The sequence below is a fragment of the Fukomys damarensis genome, unplaced genomic scaffold, assembly GCF_012274545.1.
Source record: "Fukomys damarensis isolate Sample0158 unplaced genomic scaffold, DMR_v1.0_HiC HiC_scaffold_24, whole genome shotgun sequence".
NCBI lineage: Eukaryota > Metazoa > Chordata > Mammalia > Rodentia > Bathyergidae > Fukomys > Fukomys damarensis.
In genome coordinates, this window is record NW_022900936.1 from 46,152,310 (window position 1) to 46,168,955 (window position 16,646).

The following is a 16,646-nucleotide window of genomic DNA, read 5'->3' on the forward strand; positions in this document are numbered from 1 at the left end:
ATATATATATATATAATCTACACCCTCACACAAAAAAGTTTTTAAAACAAGTGCATTAATAGACTTTATATTGAGACTCAATACTGTGTTCTCACTGAAAAGTACTAGAAATAAAATTAAATTTCAGGTATTTTCCATTTAATGTTTGCAAAATTACATATACACACCAAATATAAATGCGATTTATTTTCATTTTAATACAATGCTTTAGGAATTACTTTAGGAAATGTTTACTGCTGTCAGTGCTCAAAATTAAATAGGAATTATTTTCTATTCCTAGGAATTATAATGGTAATGGGAAATATAATTTTTATTCCAGTGAATAAAGCGCAAATAGATTCAGACTTTAAAACTATGAAAATATCTAGATTTTTTTAACCTATGGGTTTTGTAAATTTGCATAATACCTATACTTTTTTTCCAGATCTAAAAAGCCATACTTCTTTTGTTATAAAATTATTCAAATAATGAGAACGCCTGGGCACAGTGGTAATCTCAGCTTCTCAGAAGACCGAAGCAGGGGATTTGCATGTTTCAGGGCAACCCTGGGCAACTTAGTGAGTCCCTATTTCAAAATTTAAAAAAAAAAATCTTTGAAGGGTTGAGGATATAACTCCATGGCAGAGTGCCCATGAGTTCAACCCTCAGTGCTACAAAAATAGTAATCATAACCACAAGAGACTTTTTAATATCAGAAAAATAAACTCACCTAATACACACCTAACTCTCAAAAGTACAATAAAAAAAATGGTAATCTCCCTGAAACAGAAAGAATTTCTTTTTCTTGCTATTTCTTATATGTAATCTTTATTTCACATCATTTCATAAAAATATTGCCACAATCTAATGGGAAGTAACATCTTTTTGTCTTCTAGAGCTCATCAAATAAATTTATTCAGTCTTCTTATGCTTCAACATTCTCTGAAGCAGTAGGTTTTGAGGCCAATGAGCTAGTGCCATTGGAAAATGGTTTGTTTCACTTTTCTTTTTACGCCATGAAAACTGTTTCTGCCAACCAAACAGCATCTGACTCTATAGCCTCAAAAGTAGCAAGAGTCAGAACTCTCTGTCCTCATCATGGTTATCTTTGTGGTCACAAGAAAAATGGTATAAAAGAACATAAGATTATGCTTCAGGGGTCAGGGATAAATCCCCAGCGGAGTGGTGCTGCTGCCTGCCTCAAAAGGTTCTGAGTTTGATCCCTTCTACCAAAAAAAGAGCTTCAATACTGCCAGGAGCTTGGCGTGCTGGAACATGAAAATAACTGAACACAGCAGGGTTAACTTGGAAGGGTAGGACATCTTCAGCCATTCATCACCTGGTTTGCAATCTCCTTTTACCAACTGCTCAGATTTCATCACAAAGCCATCATCTGTACCTTGGACCCCTCCAATAGGTATCATGACTATCCCGACATTTGTAATAGCTATTAACATGTGTAATTCCACCTACTCTTTTCCAAGTTCTGGTCACTTCCTTCATTCCGGCAGCCAAGAGTTGAACAGGTGGGAATGAATAGGTGGGAAACTAGATCACATAGGCAAAAAAAATATACCAGATTGAAGATGTCAGTAAAACATTAGTATGGTTTGTAAGAAACTTCAGTGGAAGTTCTGCAAGCAGCACACAGGAAAAAACTCCCCTGCCAAAGCATAACAGTGAACCAGCTGGAAATATGATTCCTTCATGCTACTGCTGCTGCTCCATTCCACAAAATGAATCATGCCCAAAAGTGAATGTAAGTCGGCAGGTGTGAATCTTCTATGGTATACACATCCTGTGCAGTGCAGTTTAATGATATGTATTTGGTTTAAGGTTTAATGATATATATTTGGTGAATACTCAAGAGATAATGACTGCTTCCAATCTGGCTGATGTTTCATCGCCAACATGGACACTAGGTAGTGGGTGATATCATAAAAGAGGACCATGGACATGTGAGAGGAGGCCAGCATTAGGTTATCCCATGGAGAATCTATGGAACTGCCCATCGATGCAGCCCATCTTGGTGACAGGCTCCCCTCACACACGTCAGGGGTTGACAGTTTGTTACTTCAGGGTTTTTTGTTTTGGTTTGGTTTGGTTTTTTGAGACAGGGTCTCACTATGTAGTTGAGACTGACCTGGAACTCACTATGTAGCCCAGGCTGGTCTTGAACTCACAACGATCCTCCTGCCTCAGCCTCCCGAGTGCTGGGATTACAGGCATGCACCACCCACACCTGGCCGACACTTTGTTACTTTGAATCAGAACCTTGTTTTTTTAAAGGCAAGGTCTCCGTCTATTACATGCTGGCCTATAATTTCCTATATATCCCAGGCTGGCCTTGAACTCTCTGCCTCACAATACAGAGTACATGTGCCACCATGCCTGCTAGAATTTGGTTGGAATAATCTTTAAGGCTTCAAACTAAAATTTTTCAAATTTGCTTTTTAAAAATTGTTTAGCCCAGCTGCTATCAAGAAATCAATCAATAGCAAATGCTGGCAGGGCTGTGGGGAGAAAAGAGCTCTTCTTCATTGTTGGTGGGAGTGCAGACTGGTGCCACCACTGTGGAAATCAATATGGAGATACCTTAAACAACTAGGATTGGAAATCCCATGTGATCCAGCTATTCCCCTGCTGGGTAGCTTCCCAAAAGAATTAAAAGAATCTTACCACAGTGATATATGCCCACCCATGTTTATTTTGGCACAGTTTGTAATAGGTCAAACTTGGAAACAGCCTAATTGCCCATCAACTGGAGACTGGATAAAAAAAAAAAAAAAGTGCACTTTTTAAAAATAAACTGGAGCTGGGGATTTAGTTCAGTGGTTCCGGTGCCTGCCTTGCAAGCAGAAGGACCTGAGTTTGATCCCCAGTACAAAAAAATAAATAAATAAAATTTTAAAAAATAAAAAATAAATAAAAATAAACTGGAGAGCCAGGCATGGTGGCACAAGCCTGTAATCCCAGCACTCGGAGGCTGAGGCAGCAGGATCGCTGTGAGTTTGAGTCCAGCCTGGGCTACATAGTGAGTTCCTGGTCAATCTCAACTGTATAGTGAGAACCTGTCTCAAAAAAAAATAAAATAAAATAAAACAAACTGGAGTACTACTCACCCATAAAGAATGAAAAATTGGGGCTGGGGATTTAGCTCAGTGGTTCTGCCACCTGCCTTGAAAGTGCAAGGGCCCAAGTTCTGGCTACCAAAAAAAAAAAAAAAAAGAATGAGCAACTAGAGATATTTATAATTAAGTGGATGCACATTGAGGACATATTCTTAAGTGAAATTAATAGGGAATATGTGTAAATACCATATAGTTTCTTTGGTGTGATAACTTAAAAGTGTAAATAAGGATCAAAATGTATAATTGATATTGTATAATAGGAAGAAAAGGTCTAACTGTATTGGGCAAATGGGAGGGGTAGGAAAAAGGTAAAAAGGGAAGAGAAAAAAAGAGAAAAGGAAAAAGTGGAAACAAAGTCTTTTAAATGGAGAAGGATGGAGCAGGGAAGGAAGGCTAGGGGAATGGGGACAAATAAGAACCAAGATATGTCAGGTAATGGTACAAGACCCCACTGCATCCAGCAGCAGGAGGAGGTCTGGGTCAGCAGTGCAGAGATCCTGACCTCATTCTGGCCTGGGTCAAGCCACCCGGTGAGGATTGGATGGCCATGCAGGCACCTCTGCTATATCCACACATACCCCTCCCATGCTCTCATCCCTCCTGATTGTGCCAGTTCTTGGATCCACTCTGCAGAGGCACAGATGATAATAAAGGTCTGAGCTCCAGAAGATAAAACAGAAGTGAACAACTGAAATAAAGGCGCAACAGATGTCCATAGTGGGTAAGTTGGAGAAATCACCACCTTCTATTAGCACTTTGAATATCTTCAGAGAAAGGGCAACGGGAACCGGCAGTAGAAACTTGCAGAGTTCAACCCTGCAGGAGTTCAGGGAGCTCAATTTGGGCCTTGCAGCCTGAATTCAGCCTGAATCTCAGGGGTCAGCCATCAGCTAGCTGAGACTAAATGACTTAGTGCTGCACATGACTGTGCACATTGTCTATTGTGACAGCAGAGATATAGTCTGAAAAAGGCTCTTCAAATTCTTTTTCTTCTTTCTTTTCCTCATTCCACTCTGCAAATTCTGTTTTCTGTCTTCTTGTTCCAACTCAGACTCTTGCTCCTCCATATTATTCTCCCTCTCCCTTCCTCTTCCTGTTCCTGCCCTAACTCAGATATCTTCTTTTATTGATTTTTCTTCTCTCTTTATTTTCTTTTTTTTTCTTATTTTCCTTCAATTAAGGGTCAATAGTTTCAAAGGAAAGTGAGCCACTATTACTGTCAAGTTGTTATATTCTTGTCCTTAGTCTTTCACTCTGTCTTTCACTCCTGTCTTCAACAGTTTCCTAAAGTTTGTGTGGTCATCCTGTGTCTCTGGCTTCACTTGAAACAATCTCCAATTCTTCTACCTATCTACTCCTCTCATCCTTACTCTGTCTAAGCCCCCATTGTAAAGGGTAAAGATGCTATATTGAAGAGTTTATTCACTGTGAATATATTTTGGGCTGCTCCTTGATTTTGATTTAATTCACATGATTTAAAAGTGATAGATTAATGACTACCACAAATGGTCAATTTGTAAGCTGTGCTTGATCCTATTGTGTTGCTGAATGTATCAACTGGGCTAAAGGGTTGTGATACATTTAATGAGCTGTACTTTCTGATACTATGAAAAGGAGAACATCTAACAGTCATTACACACTCAAAAGCTAAAGCGCAACTATATCAGAAAGATTTAACTAATAACCCAGGAATTAAACCAAGGAAACCCAACAACAAAAATAAAAATGAGAAAACACTTAGGCAAGACACAAAGACAGACTTCCAGTTCACCAATGGCAAACTCTAGGGGAAAATTCTGACAGTCAACCACCAGGACACCCTGAACTCATAGCACAGGAAGTAAGAAAACAAATCAATCAAGCTCTAGAAAAATTCAAAACAAATAATTTCCCAAATAACTACAGAAATGGTGAGCACAATGAAAGACATGATTAGAGACTCCAGAACAGAAACTGACAATAAAATAGATGAGGTCAGGACCATGATAGAAGGCATGAAGACTCGGCATAAGAAAGAAATGGAAACCATGAATGCCCAACATAGGAAAGTAATGGAATCCATAAAACAGATTCAAACAGATATTCTAGAGATTAAAAACTCTACTGAAAGTTTTTGCAGCAGGACAAATGAATGTGAAGATAGAATATACAGAAGATAGGATTGCAGTCAGTGACCATGAAAAGAGAGGTCTCTTAAAATCAGTAAGGGATCCTGAGAAATCAATTCCACAACTCCTAGATGATGCAAAGAACAATAACATAAGACTGATAGGAATCCATGAAGTAACAGGAGAAAATGCAAATGACTTTAAAAAGCTGTTCACAGAATTAATGACAAAAAAACTTCTCAAATGCAGGGTAAGAATTTGACATAAGAATAAGTGAGGCATAGAGGACTCCAACTAGCCACAATAAAAAAAAAAAATCTACACCTAGACATATAATAATCAAGATTCCAGAAACCCAACAGAAGAACTAAATACTAAGACTAGTAAGAGAAAAGAAACAAGTCACATGCAAAGGAAAGCCCATCAGAATCACAGCAGACTTTTCAACACAAACCCTCAGGTCAAGGAGAGCCTGGAGTGAGGTATTTCAAGTCCTAAAAGAAAACAACCTCCAACCCACACTGATGTATCCTGCAAAACTCTCTTTCAAGATGGATAGGGAAATAAGAAACTTCCATGACAAAGAACACCTGAGAAACTTCACTAACACCAAACCAGCACTATAAGGAATTCTAAACAATATCCTAGAAAAAGACAATGAAAGTCTCACCACGAGGCCCAAAAGAGCAAATCAACTAGGTAAGGCAAGAAACTAAAGGGAGAGGGGGAAAAAGTAAAAAGAGTCAACAAAAGGACAATAACATGACAATAATAAGTCAGTTCATATCAGTTATAACCATCAATGTCAATGGTGTCAATTCACCAATCAAGAGAAATACACTAGCAGAATGGACTAAGAAGCAAAAATCCAACAATATGTTGTATACAAGAAACACACTGAGTACAAAAAGAAGCCCATAGACTGAAAGTAAAAGGATAGAAAACAGTTCTTCATTTGACAGGAACCCAGAAAAAAGCAGAGGTAGCTATCTTATTCACAAAGTAAATTTCAAACCAAAACTGATTAAGAGAGACAAAGAAGGCCACTACATCCCTGTAAAGGGAACAATTCAAGAGGAAGAGATGACAATCATAAATAAATATGCACCAAATATTAATGCCCCCAACTATATAAAATGAATATTAAGTAACATGAAAAACCAAATAAGCACTAATACAATTGTAGTGGGAGATCTAAATACCACACTATCACAAATAGCCAGATCATCTGGGCAAAAAAATCAACAAAGAAATACTGGAACTGAATCAAGCTTTTGAACATATGGACTTAATAGCCATCTATAGAGTGTTCCACCCTACATAATCAGAATATACATTTTTTTCATCTGCACATGCGCCATTCTCCAATATAGACCACATACTAGCTTACAGAACAGATTTGAATAAATGCAAAGGAATCGAAGTTATCCCATGTATATTACCAGATCATAGTGCAAGCAAGCTGGAGATCAATAGCATAAGAAACCGTAGGAACTTCACAAACACATGAAAATTGAACAACACTCTCCTGAACAATCAATGGGTCACAGAGGAAATTAAAGAGGAAATTAGACAGTTTTTACAAACAAATGAAAATGCCAGTACAACATACAGGAATCTATTGCACACAATGAAAGCAGTTCTATGTGGAAAATTCATGTAGTGAATGCCCACACTAGGAAAACATAACTAGGAAAAATAAAACAACCCAATGATGAATTTTAGACTCCTAGAAAAATAAGAGCAAGAAAAATCCAAAACTCATACAAGAGAGGAAATTATAAAGATTAGAGCAGAAATCAATGCAATGGAAAGTAAGAAAATGATACCAAAAAAAAATCAATGAATTGAAGAGTTTCGTTTTGAAAGAATAAAATTGATAAACCCTTAGCTAAACTTATCAAAAAAAGGAAAGAAAAGGCTCAGATCCATGCAATTAGGAATAAAAAAGGTGAAGTCACAGGAGATCCAGCAGAAATCTAGAGGATCACCAATACCTACTTTGAAAACCTGTACTGTAATAAAATGAAAAACACAGAAGAAATGGACAGATTTCTAAACACTTATGATTACAAAGTTGAACGAAGAAGATAAAAAAAATTCTAAAAACTCCAATTACAATCAATGGAATTGAAAACATAATTAAAAGTTTATCAACTAAGAAAAGCCCGGGTCCTGATGGATTTACTGCTGAATTCTATAAGACATTTAGAGAACAACTACTGCCACTACTGTTTAAACTTTTCAATGAAATTGAAAAGGAAGCAATACTTCCAAATTCATTTCTGGAAACAAGTGTTACTTTGATTCTAAAACCAGGGAAAGACCCACTAAAAAAGAGAATTACAGACCAATCTCCTTAATGAACATAGATGCAAAAATCCTTAATAAGATACTGGTAAACAGAGTACAGAGGATCATCAAGAAGATCACACACCCTGACCAAGTCAGATTTATTCCAGGGATGCAAGAATGATTCAACATGTGAAATCAATAAATGTAAAACAGTCAAGGACAAAAACCATATGATCCTCTTGATAGATGCAGAAAAAGAATTTGACAAACTTGAACACCCATTCATGAAAAATACCCTGCAAGGGGAGGAGGGGGTGAAGGGAGGGCAGAGGTAAGGGGAAAAAATGAGAATCAAGATTTGTCATGTAGAGGTACATGATCCCAACAATGAATGCAACTGTACTGTATCCCTAAAATGTACCAATAAACTCAATTAAAGCTGAAGAAAAAAACCCTGCAAAAAATTGGAAGAGATGGTCTATATCTCAACTTAATAAAGGCTGTCTATGAAAAACCAACAGCCAGCATCATATTAAATGGCCAAAAACTGAAAATCTTCACATTAAAATCAGGAAAAAGATAAGTATGCTCATTATTACCCCTCCTCTTCAATATAGTTCTGGAAACATTAGCCACAGCAATTAGACAAGAGAAAGAAATTAAAGCAATAAAGATAGGAAAGGAAGAAGTTAACCTGTCATTGTTTGCTGACTATATGATACTCTACATTGAAGACCCCAAAAATTCCACCAAAAGACTTCTAGACTTAATTGACACTTTCAGCAGAGTAGCTGGATACCAGGTCAACCCTCAAAAATCAATAGCCTTCTTGTACACAAATTACAGACTCACTGAGAGAAATTAGGGAAACAATTCCTTTCACAATAGTATCCCCAAAAATGAAGTATCTGGGAATCAATCTAAAAAAAAAGCAAAAGACCTCTACACTGAAAACTACAGCAGTCTGAAAAGAGATCGAAGAGGATAGAAAAAATTGGAAAGATATCCCCTGCTCCTGGGTAGGAAGAATCAATCAACATAGTGAAAATGCTATACAGATTTAATGGAATGTCATTTGAAATTCCAACACTATATTTCACAGAACCAGAAAAAGTAATCCAAAAATTCATTTGGAACCAGAAGAGACCTAGAATAGCAAAAGCCATCCTAGGAAACAGACATATGGCAGTGGGTATAACAATTCCCAATTTGAAACTATACTACAAAGCCACTGTGATAAAAACAGCATGGTACTGGCAAAGAAACAGACCTGAGGATCAGTGGAACAGACTGGAAGACACAAAGACAACTCCAGATGTACTCAGCTACCTCATCTTTGACAAAGGAGCCATCCTCAGTGAAGGAAAGATAGCCTCTTTAATAAATTGTGTTAGAAAAACTGGATTTCAACCTGCCAAAGATTAAAACTAGACCCTCATCTTTCCCCATGCACTAAACTAAAATCCAAGTGGATTAAAGATCTAAATATTTAAAAAGAGACACTAAATTTGCTGGAAGATAAGTTAGGTAGAACTCTTGAAGACATTGGCATAGGAAAAGACTATGAACAAATCCTCAGTAGCATGGGAACTAGCAGAAAGAATCAACAACTGGGATCTCATCTTATTAAAAAGCTTCTGCACTGCAAAAGAAACCATCAACAGAACTAAGAGACAACCTACAATGTGGGAAAAAAATTTTACCAGCTGCTCCTCAGACAAAGGACTATTATCTAGAATATATAAAGACCTCAAAAGAATCAGGCCCCCCAAATATAAAGACCCAATTCAAAAATGGGCATTTGAAATGAACGGACATTCTCAGACAAAGAAGTAAAAGTAGCAAATAAATATATGAAAAAATGTTCCACATCTCTGGTAATCTGAGAGATGCAGATGAAAACAACACTGAGATTCCACTTCAACCCACAAAGAATGGCTGCTATCAAGAAATCAAACAACAAATGTTGGCAGGGTTGTGGGGAGAAAGGAACCCTTCTCCATTGTTGGTGGGAGTGCAGACTGGTGCAACCACTATGGAAATCAATATGGAGATACCTCAAAGAACTAGGATTAGAGTTTCTATTTGACCCAGCCATCCTTCTGCTGGGTATCTTTCCAAAAGAATTGAAAGAATCATACTATAGTGATATATGCGTATGTTTATAGCAGCACAGTTTATAAGAGCTAAAATTTGGAAACAGCCAATTACTTATCAGTTGGAGACTGGATAAAGAAGATATGTTTTTTTCTATTAAATGGAATACTACTCCACCATACACAATGAGAAATTAGTTACTCATAGGAAAATGGATGCATATTGAGGTCATACGCTTAAGTGAAATAAATAAGTCACACATGTGTAAATACTGAATAGTTTCTCTGGTGTGAAAAACTATATTTGTAAATAAGATCCTATTGGTATAATTAACAATGTGAAATAGAAAGGAAAGGGCTAAAGGTATAGGGCAAGTGAGAAGGATAGGGGAAAGGAAATAAGGGAAAATAAAAAAATCTGAGAAAACGAAACAATGGAAATAAAGTTTTTGTAAATAGGAAAGGGAGGAGGGGGTGAAGGGAGGGCAGGGATATGGGGAAAAATGAGAACCAAGACCTGTCATGTAAAGGTACAAGATCCCAATGATGAATGTAACTGCATTGTATATCTAAAATGTACCAATAAAAATATTTTTAAAATAAAAATAAAATGCAAGGGCCCGAGTTTGATCCCCAGTACCAAAAAATAAATAATAAATAAAATAAAATAGTTTATCCTGTGCTCGCTTCGGTAGCACATATACTGAAATTGTTTAGCCATTATTATACATTATTTTAGCTTCACTAACCTCTTCTGGATAGCCAGCTATTGCAAACAGCTAAACGACATGATTATTTCTTCTTCTTCTTTTGTGTGTGTGTGTGTGTGTGTGTGTGTGTGTGTGTGTGTGTGTGTGTGTGTCTGTGTCTTTCCATACTGGGGATGAACCCAAGGGCTTCACAATGAGCTACATCACCATATTATTTATTTTGTCTTAAGACAGTCTTGCTAAGTCCTTAAATTGACAGCCTCATTTTGCCTTCAATGAAAGACTATTGTCTTGTGATTTTCAAGCGAAAGCCTCTTTTAAAAATAAGAAAATCCAGGTGTGGTGGTGCATGCCTGTAATCCCAGCAGTCTATAAGGCTGAGATAGAAAGGTCATAAATTGGAGCTCTGCCTTGCTACTGCAGGAGACCCAGAGTCAAAATAGAAAGGAGTAGGGATGTAGCCCAGTGCAAAGACCCTAGGGTCAATATCCAGTACAGTGAAAGGAAGGAAGGAAGGAAGGAAGGAAGGAAGGAAGGAAGGAAGGAAGGAAGGAAGGAAGGAAGGTTGGGAATAATTATTTTAGTATATATGACAATAATTAACTTACACATTTAATTCACATTATATAGAGCCTTTTAAATTAAAATCATTTGAAATTAGAATTTCGTCAGCCCAGGAAAGGGAAAAAATGAACTAGTTTTATTATGGTGGATATGGTTTTTTATTCTTGCTAAAGTTTTGTTTTTTTTTGTTTTTTGGGGGTTTTTTTTGAGATAGGATCTGAACGCATAGCCCAGGCTGGCCTCAAATTTGAGATCCTCCTGCCTTAGCTTTCCCTATGAGTTTTGGGTTTGTCACCATACCCACTCTGCTAAATGCTTTGGGTGGGTAGGTGGGTGGGGTGAGACAAGATCTCACTGTGTAGTTTAAACTGGACTTGAACTCACTATGGGTTTTTTGTTTGTAGTGTAGGCTGCTGAGCCTAAGGCATGCACCACCATTTCTGGTATTTTTTTTTTAAGCAAGGTCTCACTAAATTGTCCTGGAACTCATGCAGTGCTCCTGCCTAAGCCTCCCAAGTGCTAGGATTACAGGTGTGGTCCAGCACACCTAGCCATACATTAAAAACAAAACAACAACAAAAAACCTAGAGATGTCCTATGAAGCTATATCCCTGTCCCTTTTTTATTTTCTGTTTTGAAAGTTTCACTTAATTGCTCATTCTAGGCTTGTGTAGAAACCAAAGTAACTCCATTTTCAGACAGAAAGCCATCTTGTATTAAATGTGACTCCTAGATGAATTCAAGCAGGAATTTCTTAGTAGGAATTTGCTTAGTCGAGATAAAGGCAAGGCCAGATGGTTACCATAACTTGCAGAGAAGAAAGACAGGATGTTCTGTATAGATAAGGGGAGCACACCACATTCCGAGAGCACCCCGACCACATTCCATGAGCGCACTGACCTCTCCCTGAATTCCCCTCCTCCCAAACCTAAAATAGTTTTCTTCCCTTTCGCAAATACCCCAGCAACATCCAATAGGAATAAGAAGTAGAAGGTCCCACCAATGAGAAAGAGGATTTCAAGCCTCCCAAATCCTATAAAATTATGCCTTAGAAGGGGGTTGGGGCTCTCATTTCTAATCCGTTTTGTTGGTGAAGTATGAGGGTCCAGGCTCGAGCTTGCAATAAACTCCTCGGCGAATTTACATCAGACTCAACTCCTTGGTGGTCTCTGGGGATATCGCGATCTGGGCACAATACTTGAACTTGCAATTCTATAGGCATAGGCCACCAGACTAGGCTTGCTAAACAATTTAAATTAGATATTCATTGATTATATTTTTGTTTTAAGCAATTAATATGGTTTTAATAGCTTCAAGCCCTAGCCAGGCCTGGTGGCACATACCTATAATCTTGGCATTCAGGAGGCTGAGGCAGGAGGATCTCCAAGAGTTTGAAGCCAGCATGAGCTACATAGTAAGCTGAAAACCAGCCTGAGCTACATCACAGAACCCTGTCTCAAAAAAAAAAAAAAAAAGAAGTTTCAAGGCCATGTAAAATTGATTGATCCTTTATTACACCACTTAACAATTTCTTTGAAGCGAGTTAGAGCTCAATCAAATCTACAAAGGAACTTTTCTTAACAAGTGAATTAACTGTAGTGCCATTTAAAGTGAATAGGGTTCAATGGGCACCAGGGACATCTTGGCTTTCCAAACTACTTTAAAAAGCGAGATGAACAATATGAAATGCCTTACCAGCAGGCTCCAGAAGCCTAGATTTTTGGAACATTGGAGCACTATGTTCTGTTGCTTTTCACCTCATTTTCCTTAGTAATCAATTCTTACCTTAACAATTCTTCTACCAAGGAAATTTTTCTTCTGTGTATAAATGAAGTAATGTGACTCATGAAAAGGCCCATACAAATTGGTTTCAAAGATATCTTCCTTTTTAAGATAATCAGCAGTTCGAACTACCCTGTACTGAAATAATCTGTCCCTAAAAGTTAAAACACAGGGATGTAGCTTGTGCCTAGCATGCATGAAGCCCTGAGTTTGACCCCCAGTGCCATAAGAAAGGAAAGAAAGAAAAGGAGCAAGGGAGGAAAACTCTGCAAGTTTTACTTAGGCTAGACTGATTTCCTGAGTTTTTAATTGTAAGAAAAGGCTGGCTTTCTGAGCAGGTTACCTTAGGTTGTGAGTCATACTTCTATATTTGCACATGATCTAGATATTTTCCCTTCATATTGTCAGTTTCTTACTTCTTTGCATCATTACAATTGTCTTAGTTTGAAGACTTTATCATAGGTTTAAAGATTAATGTCTCTGAGAGTGCTTAATTTGGTGCAATTTACCACAGGAAGAATTTGGCAAGCTAAAATTTTTATTTCACTTTTTCCAGCACTAACAAATTATTGCTCTTTTTACTTTATTTGTTTTGCTTTGTTCTGTTTTTCTGAGACAGGGTCTCACTAGTTCATACTGACTTTGAACTCATTAGTATGTAGCCCAGGCTGGCCTTGAACTCATGGTGATTCTCCTGTCTCAGCCTCCCTAGTGCTAGGATTACAAAGCATGAGCCACCATGCCTGGCTCTTTTTACTTCTAGGCATTAGTAATATTTTAGGAACTGAGCTTCTAAAGATTAATCAACCTGATTTACTAAAAATCAAATATGACTCCAATGAAAAAATTCCATTGAAATACAAAGGACTTTTGCCTCTATTGTGTAAATATCCTTGAGAGAAACAGCAAATATTTCTAGGCCTTTGGCCATTTGCTTAGACAATGCATTTATGAGTTTTTGAGAAAGTGGTGATTTGTTTTCGTTTTTGAACTGGGGATAGAACTCAGGACCTCAGGACTTTGCACTTGTGAGGTACTATTTAGCTAAATTCCCTGCCCTTGGAGACTTGTTTTTTCTTTTCTTTCTTTCTTTCTTTTCTCTCTCTCTCTCTCTTTATTTTTTACAATTTTTTTATTTTCCCCCATCAAATTTATTAGTACGTTTAAGGCAAACAATACAGTTACATTCATCACTGGAATCTTGTACCTTTACACAATATTTCTTTGTTCTTATTTTTCCCCATTCCCCTGCCCTCCCTTCACCCCCTCCACAATTCTCTATTTACAAAAAATTTTTTTCAATTTTTTCCTTTTTTCATATTTTTTCTTTTCCCTCACTGCCTTTCCCTTACCCTTCTTGGAGACTTTTGTTTTGTTTTGGATACCAGGGATTGAACTCAGGACCTTGTGCTTGCGAGGCAGGCGGCCAAACCACTGAGCCAAATTCCCAGCCTGAGTTGTTTTCTTATGAACTTGCTTTTTAATAGAAAGTAGCAAATGAGGTCTGGGGATTTGGTTCAGTGGGCCTGCTGCCTGCCTCACAAAGGTCCTGAGTTTAATCCGTGGTACCAAACACACACACACACACACACACACACACACACACACACACACACAGAGAGAGAGAGAGAGAGAGAGAGAGAGAGAGAGAGAGAGAGAGAAAGAGAAAGAGAGAGAAAGTTACAACTGAGCAAAGGATGTGCCGATGTGCTTATTATTCTTTGAAAATCATGTAGGTGCTGGTTAGGAAGTGATGGCAGTGATAAAGCACCACTTCCATAAATGGGTGAAAAGTTAGTTCTAAGCCTTTAGATAAACCTGCAGCTGCTTTTTTGGAAAAGCCATTTCCTTTGGTTTCTGCTAGTACAGAAAAATATTCCTTAGCCGCTTCCTCTGGGCTTCAGTCAACTTTTAAATACTTTTTAAGGGGCTTGAAAGACAAAACCATTAAGTTCTTCCAAATCCACCATAAGTAAAACCTTCAGAAAAGGAAAGCAAAGAGTTTAAATGAATTTTTTTTTTTTTTTTTTTTTGGTACCAGAGATCAAACTAGGTTCCTTGCACTTACAAGGCAGATGGTGGAACCACTGAGCCAAATTCCCGGCCCAAAACTTCTCTTTGTTTTTTTTTTTGTTTGTTTGTTGTTGTTGTTTTTTTTGGTACCGGGATTAAACAAATTCTTTTAGTCATCCAAGACTTATTTGTTCCTACTATAGATGTAGATGGAAAAGAACACTTCCAGAACACAACACTATATCATTTTCTGGTTTGAAGTCTGATGTATTATGTTTCTTTTTTAAAGTGAGTATCACTTCCCCAAAGAAGTAAAAATGATGGTGGTGGTGGGGAGAAATGTTCAGCATCACTGGCCATTAGAGAATTGCAAATAAAAGCAATACCGAGAATGCATCTTACCTTAGAGAGAACAGCTATCTTCAAGAAATCACATAGCAAATGCTGATGAGGCTGCAAGAGGAAAAGGAACTCTTCTACATTGTTGGTAGGAATGTAAACTAGTACAAGCATCATGGAAACCAGCATGGAGATTCCTCAAAAAACTAAAACTAGAAATTCCACTTGACCCATCTATTTTCTAGATATCTTCCCAAAAGCACTAAAGACATCATTAAAGTGATATGACCATTACCCACAACTATGCTAAAACAAACAGTGGACTAACCAAGTCATCACACACCTATAATCCAGTATCACACATCCATGACCCCCCAGCCACTTTCCAAAAGCCCCACCTGTGAATGCATGAGGCTTAAGGGACATCTAGAGATAAGCCATAAACAGGTGTCAGAGACACAGGAACAAACAAGATCAACAATGCCTTTATACTTAGAGAATACAAAATGAACAAGAAATTGTAAGTGCGAAAATGTTAAAAGTAAAGGGTGCTGGGGCTGGCTGTGTAGCTCAGTAACAGAACACATGCTTAGCATGCATATAGACCTGGATTTAATCTCCAGTACCATACCAAAAAAAGTTTTGGTTTTATTTTGTTTGTTTTGTTGTGTGTGTGTGTGTGTGTGTGTGCATGTGCGTGCATGTGCACGCACACGTACATGTGTGACTTTTCTTTTCTTTTGGGGGGGGATACCAGGGATCAAACTTAGGACCTTGTGCTCAAAACCATGCAAAAAAATAAAAATAAAGGGTGCCATGGAATAACTAGCATGAAAGCTAACCATTAATGGGCCAACACAGTATTTGCCAGAGAAAATGATGCTTAGCTTGAAGAACAAAAACAGCTAGAAGAATGTATTAGTCTATGTTTTGAGCTAACTACTGAATACTAGAGACTGGGTAAATTTTAAAGAAAGGAGGATTATTTTGGCTTAAAGTCAAGAGGCCACATCCATTAAGGGTCTTCTTACTAGCAGACTCCTGAGGTTGCAGGGGGCATTATGTGATGAGATATAAAGGAGTGTGTGTGTATGTCTTGGTCTCTCTCCCTCTTATTTAAAATTTTTTTTTCCAGTACTATAGATTGAACCCAGAGCCTTTACACTGAGTTTTATCCTCAGCCCTTTATATTTTTTATTGGGAGATGGGTACTTCACTTTTATAAAATCTAAGCTGGTTTAGCTTCAGGATACATCAACAATTCAGAAAACAATGGGATTATCTGCTGGTGCCCACCTTTCCATGTTTAGGAGATTGCGGTTTCAAGCCTATAACTACAGCTTCTTCAACTCCCAGTCAATGTTTGCAACAAAGAAGAGGCCCAGGAGCAGTTGAAAGGAGGTTGATGGGAACAGAGCACCAAGGGTAAAGGGCTCTTGGCTAAGGAAGAAGGAACCTGACCATCTCCCCCTGAAGCTCCTCACTGAACTCATACGATGGGAAAACCTCTAGTCCAACAATTCCAAGTAGAGGTATACTGAGTCCAGAGCCAAAAGGGGAACAGGTGAGAGGTGGACAGGGCCAGTGAAGACAACAGCAGGTGAGGAGGGGAGATGGCCAAACTTCTTC

At 37.9% G+C, this 16,646-nt stretch overlaps 1 pseudogene; it reads right to left on the reverse strand.

The window, feature by feature from the left end:
• Positions 1 to 904: 904 nt before the first annotated feature.
• Positions 905 to 1,991, reverse strand: LOC104855836 (annotated as a pseudogene).
• Between the last annotated feature and the right edge of the window lie 14,655 nt (positions 1,992 to 16,646).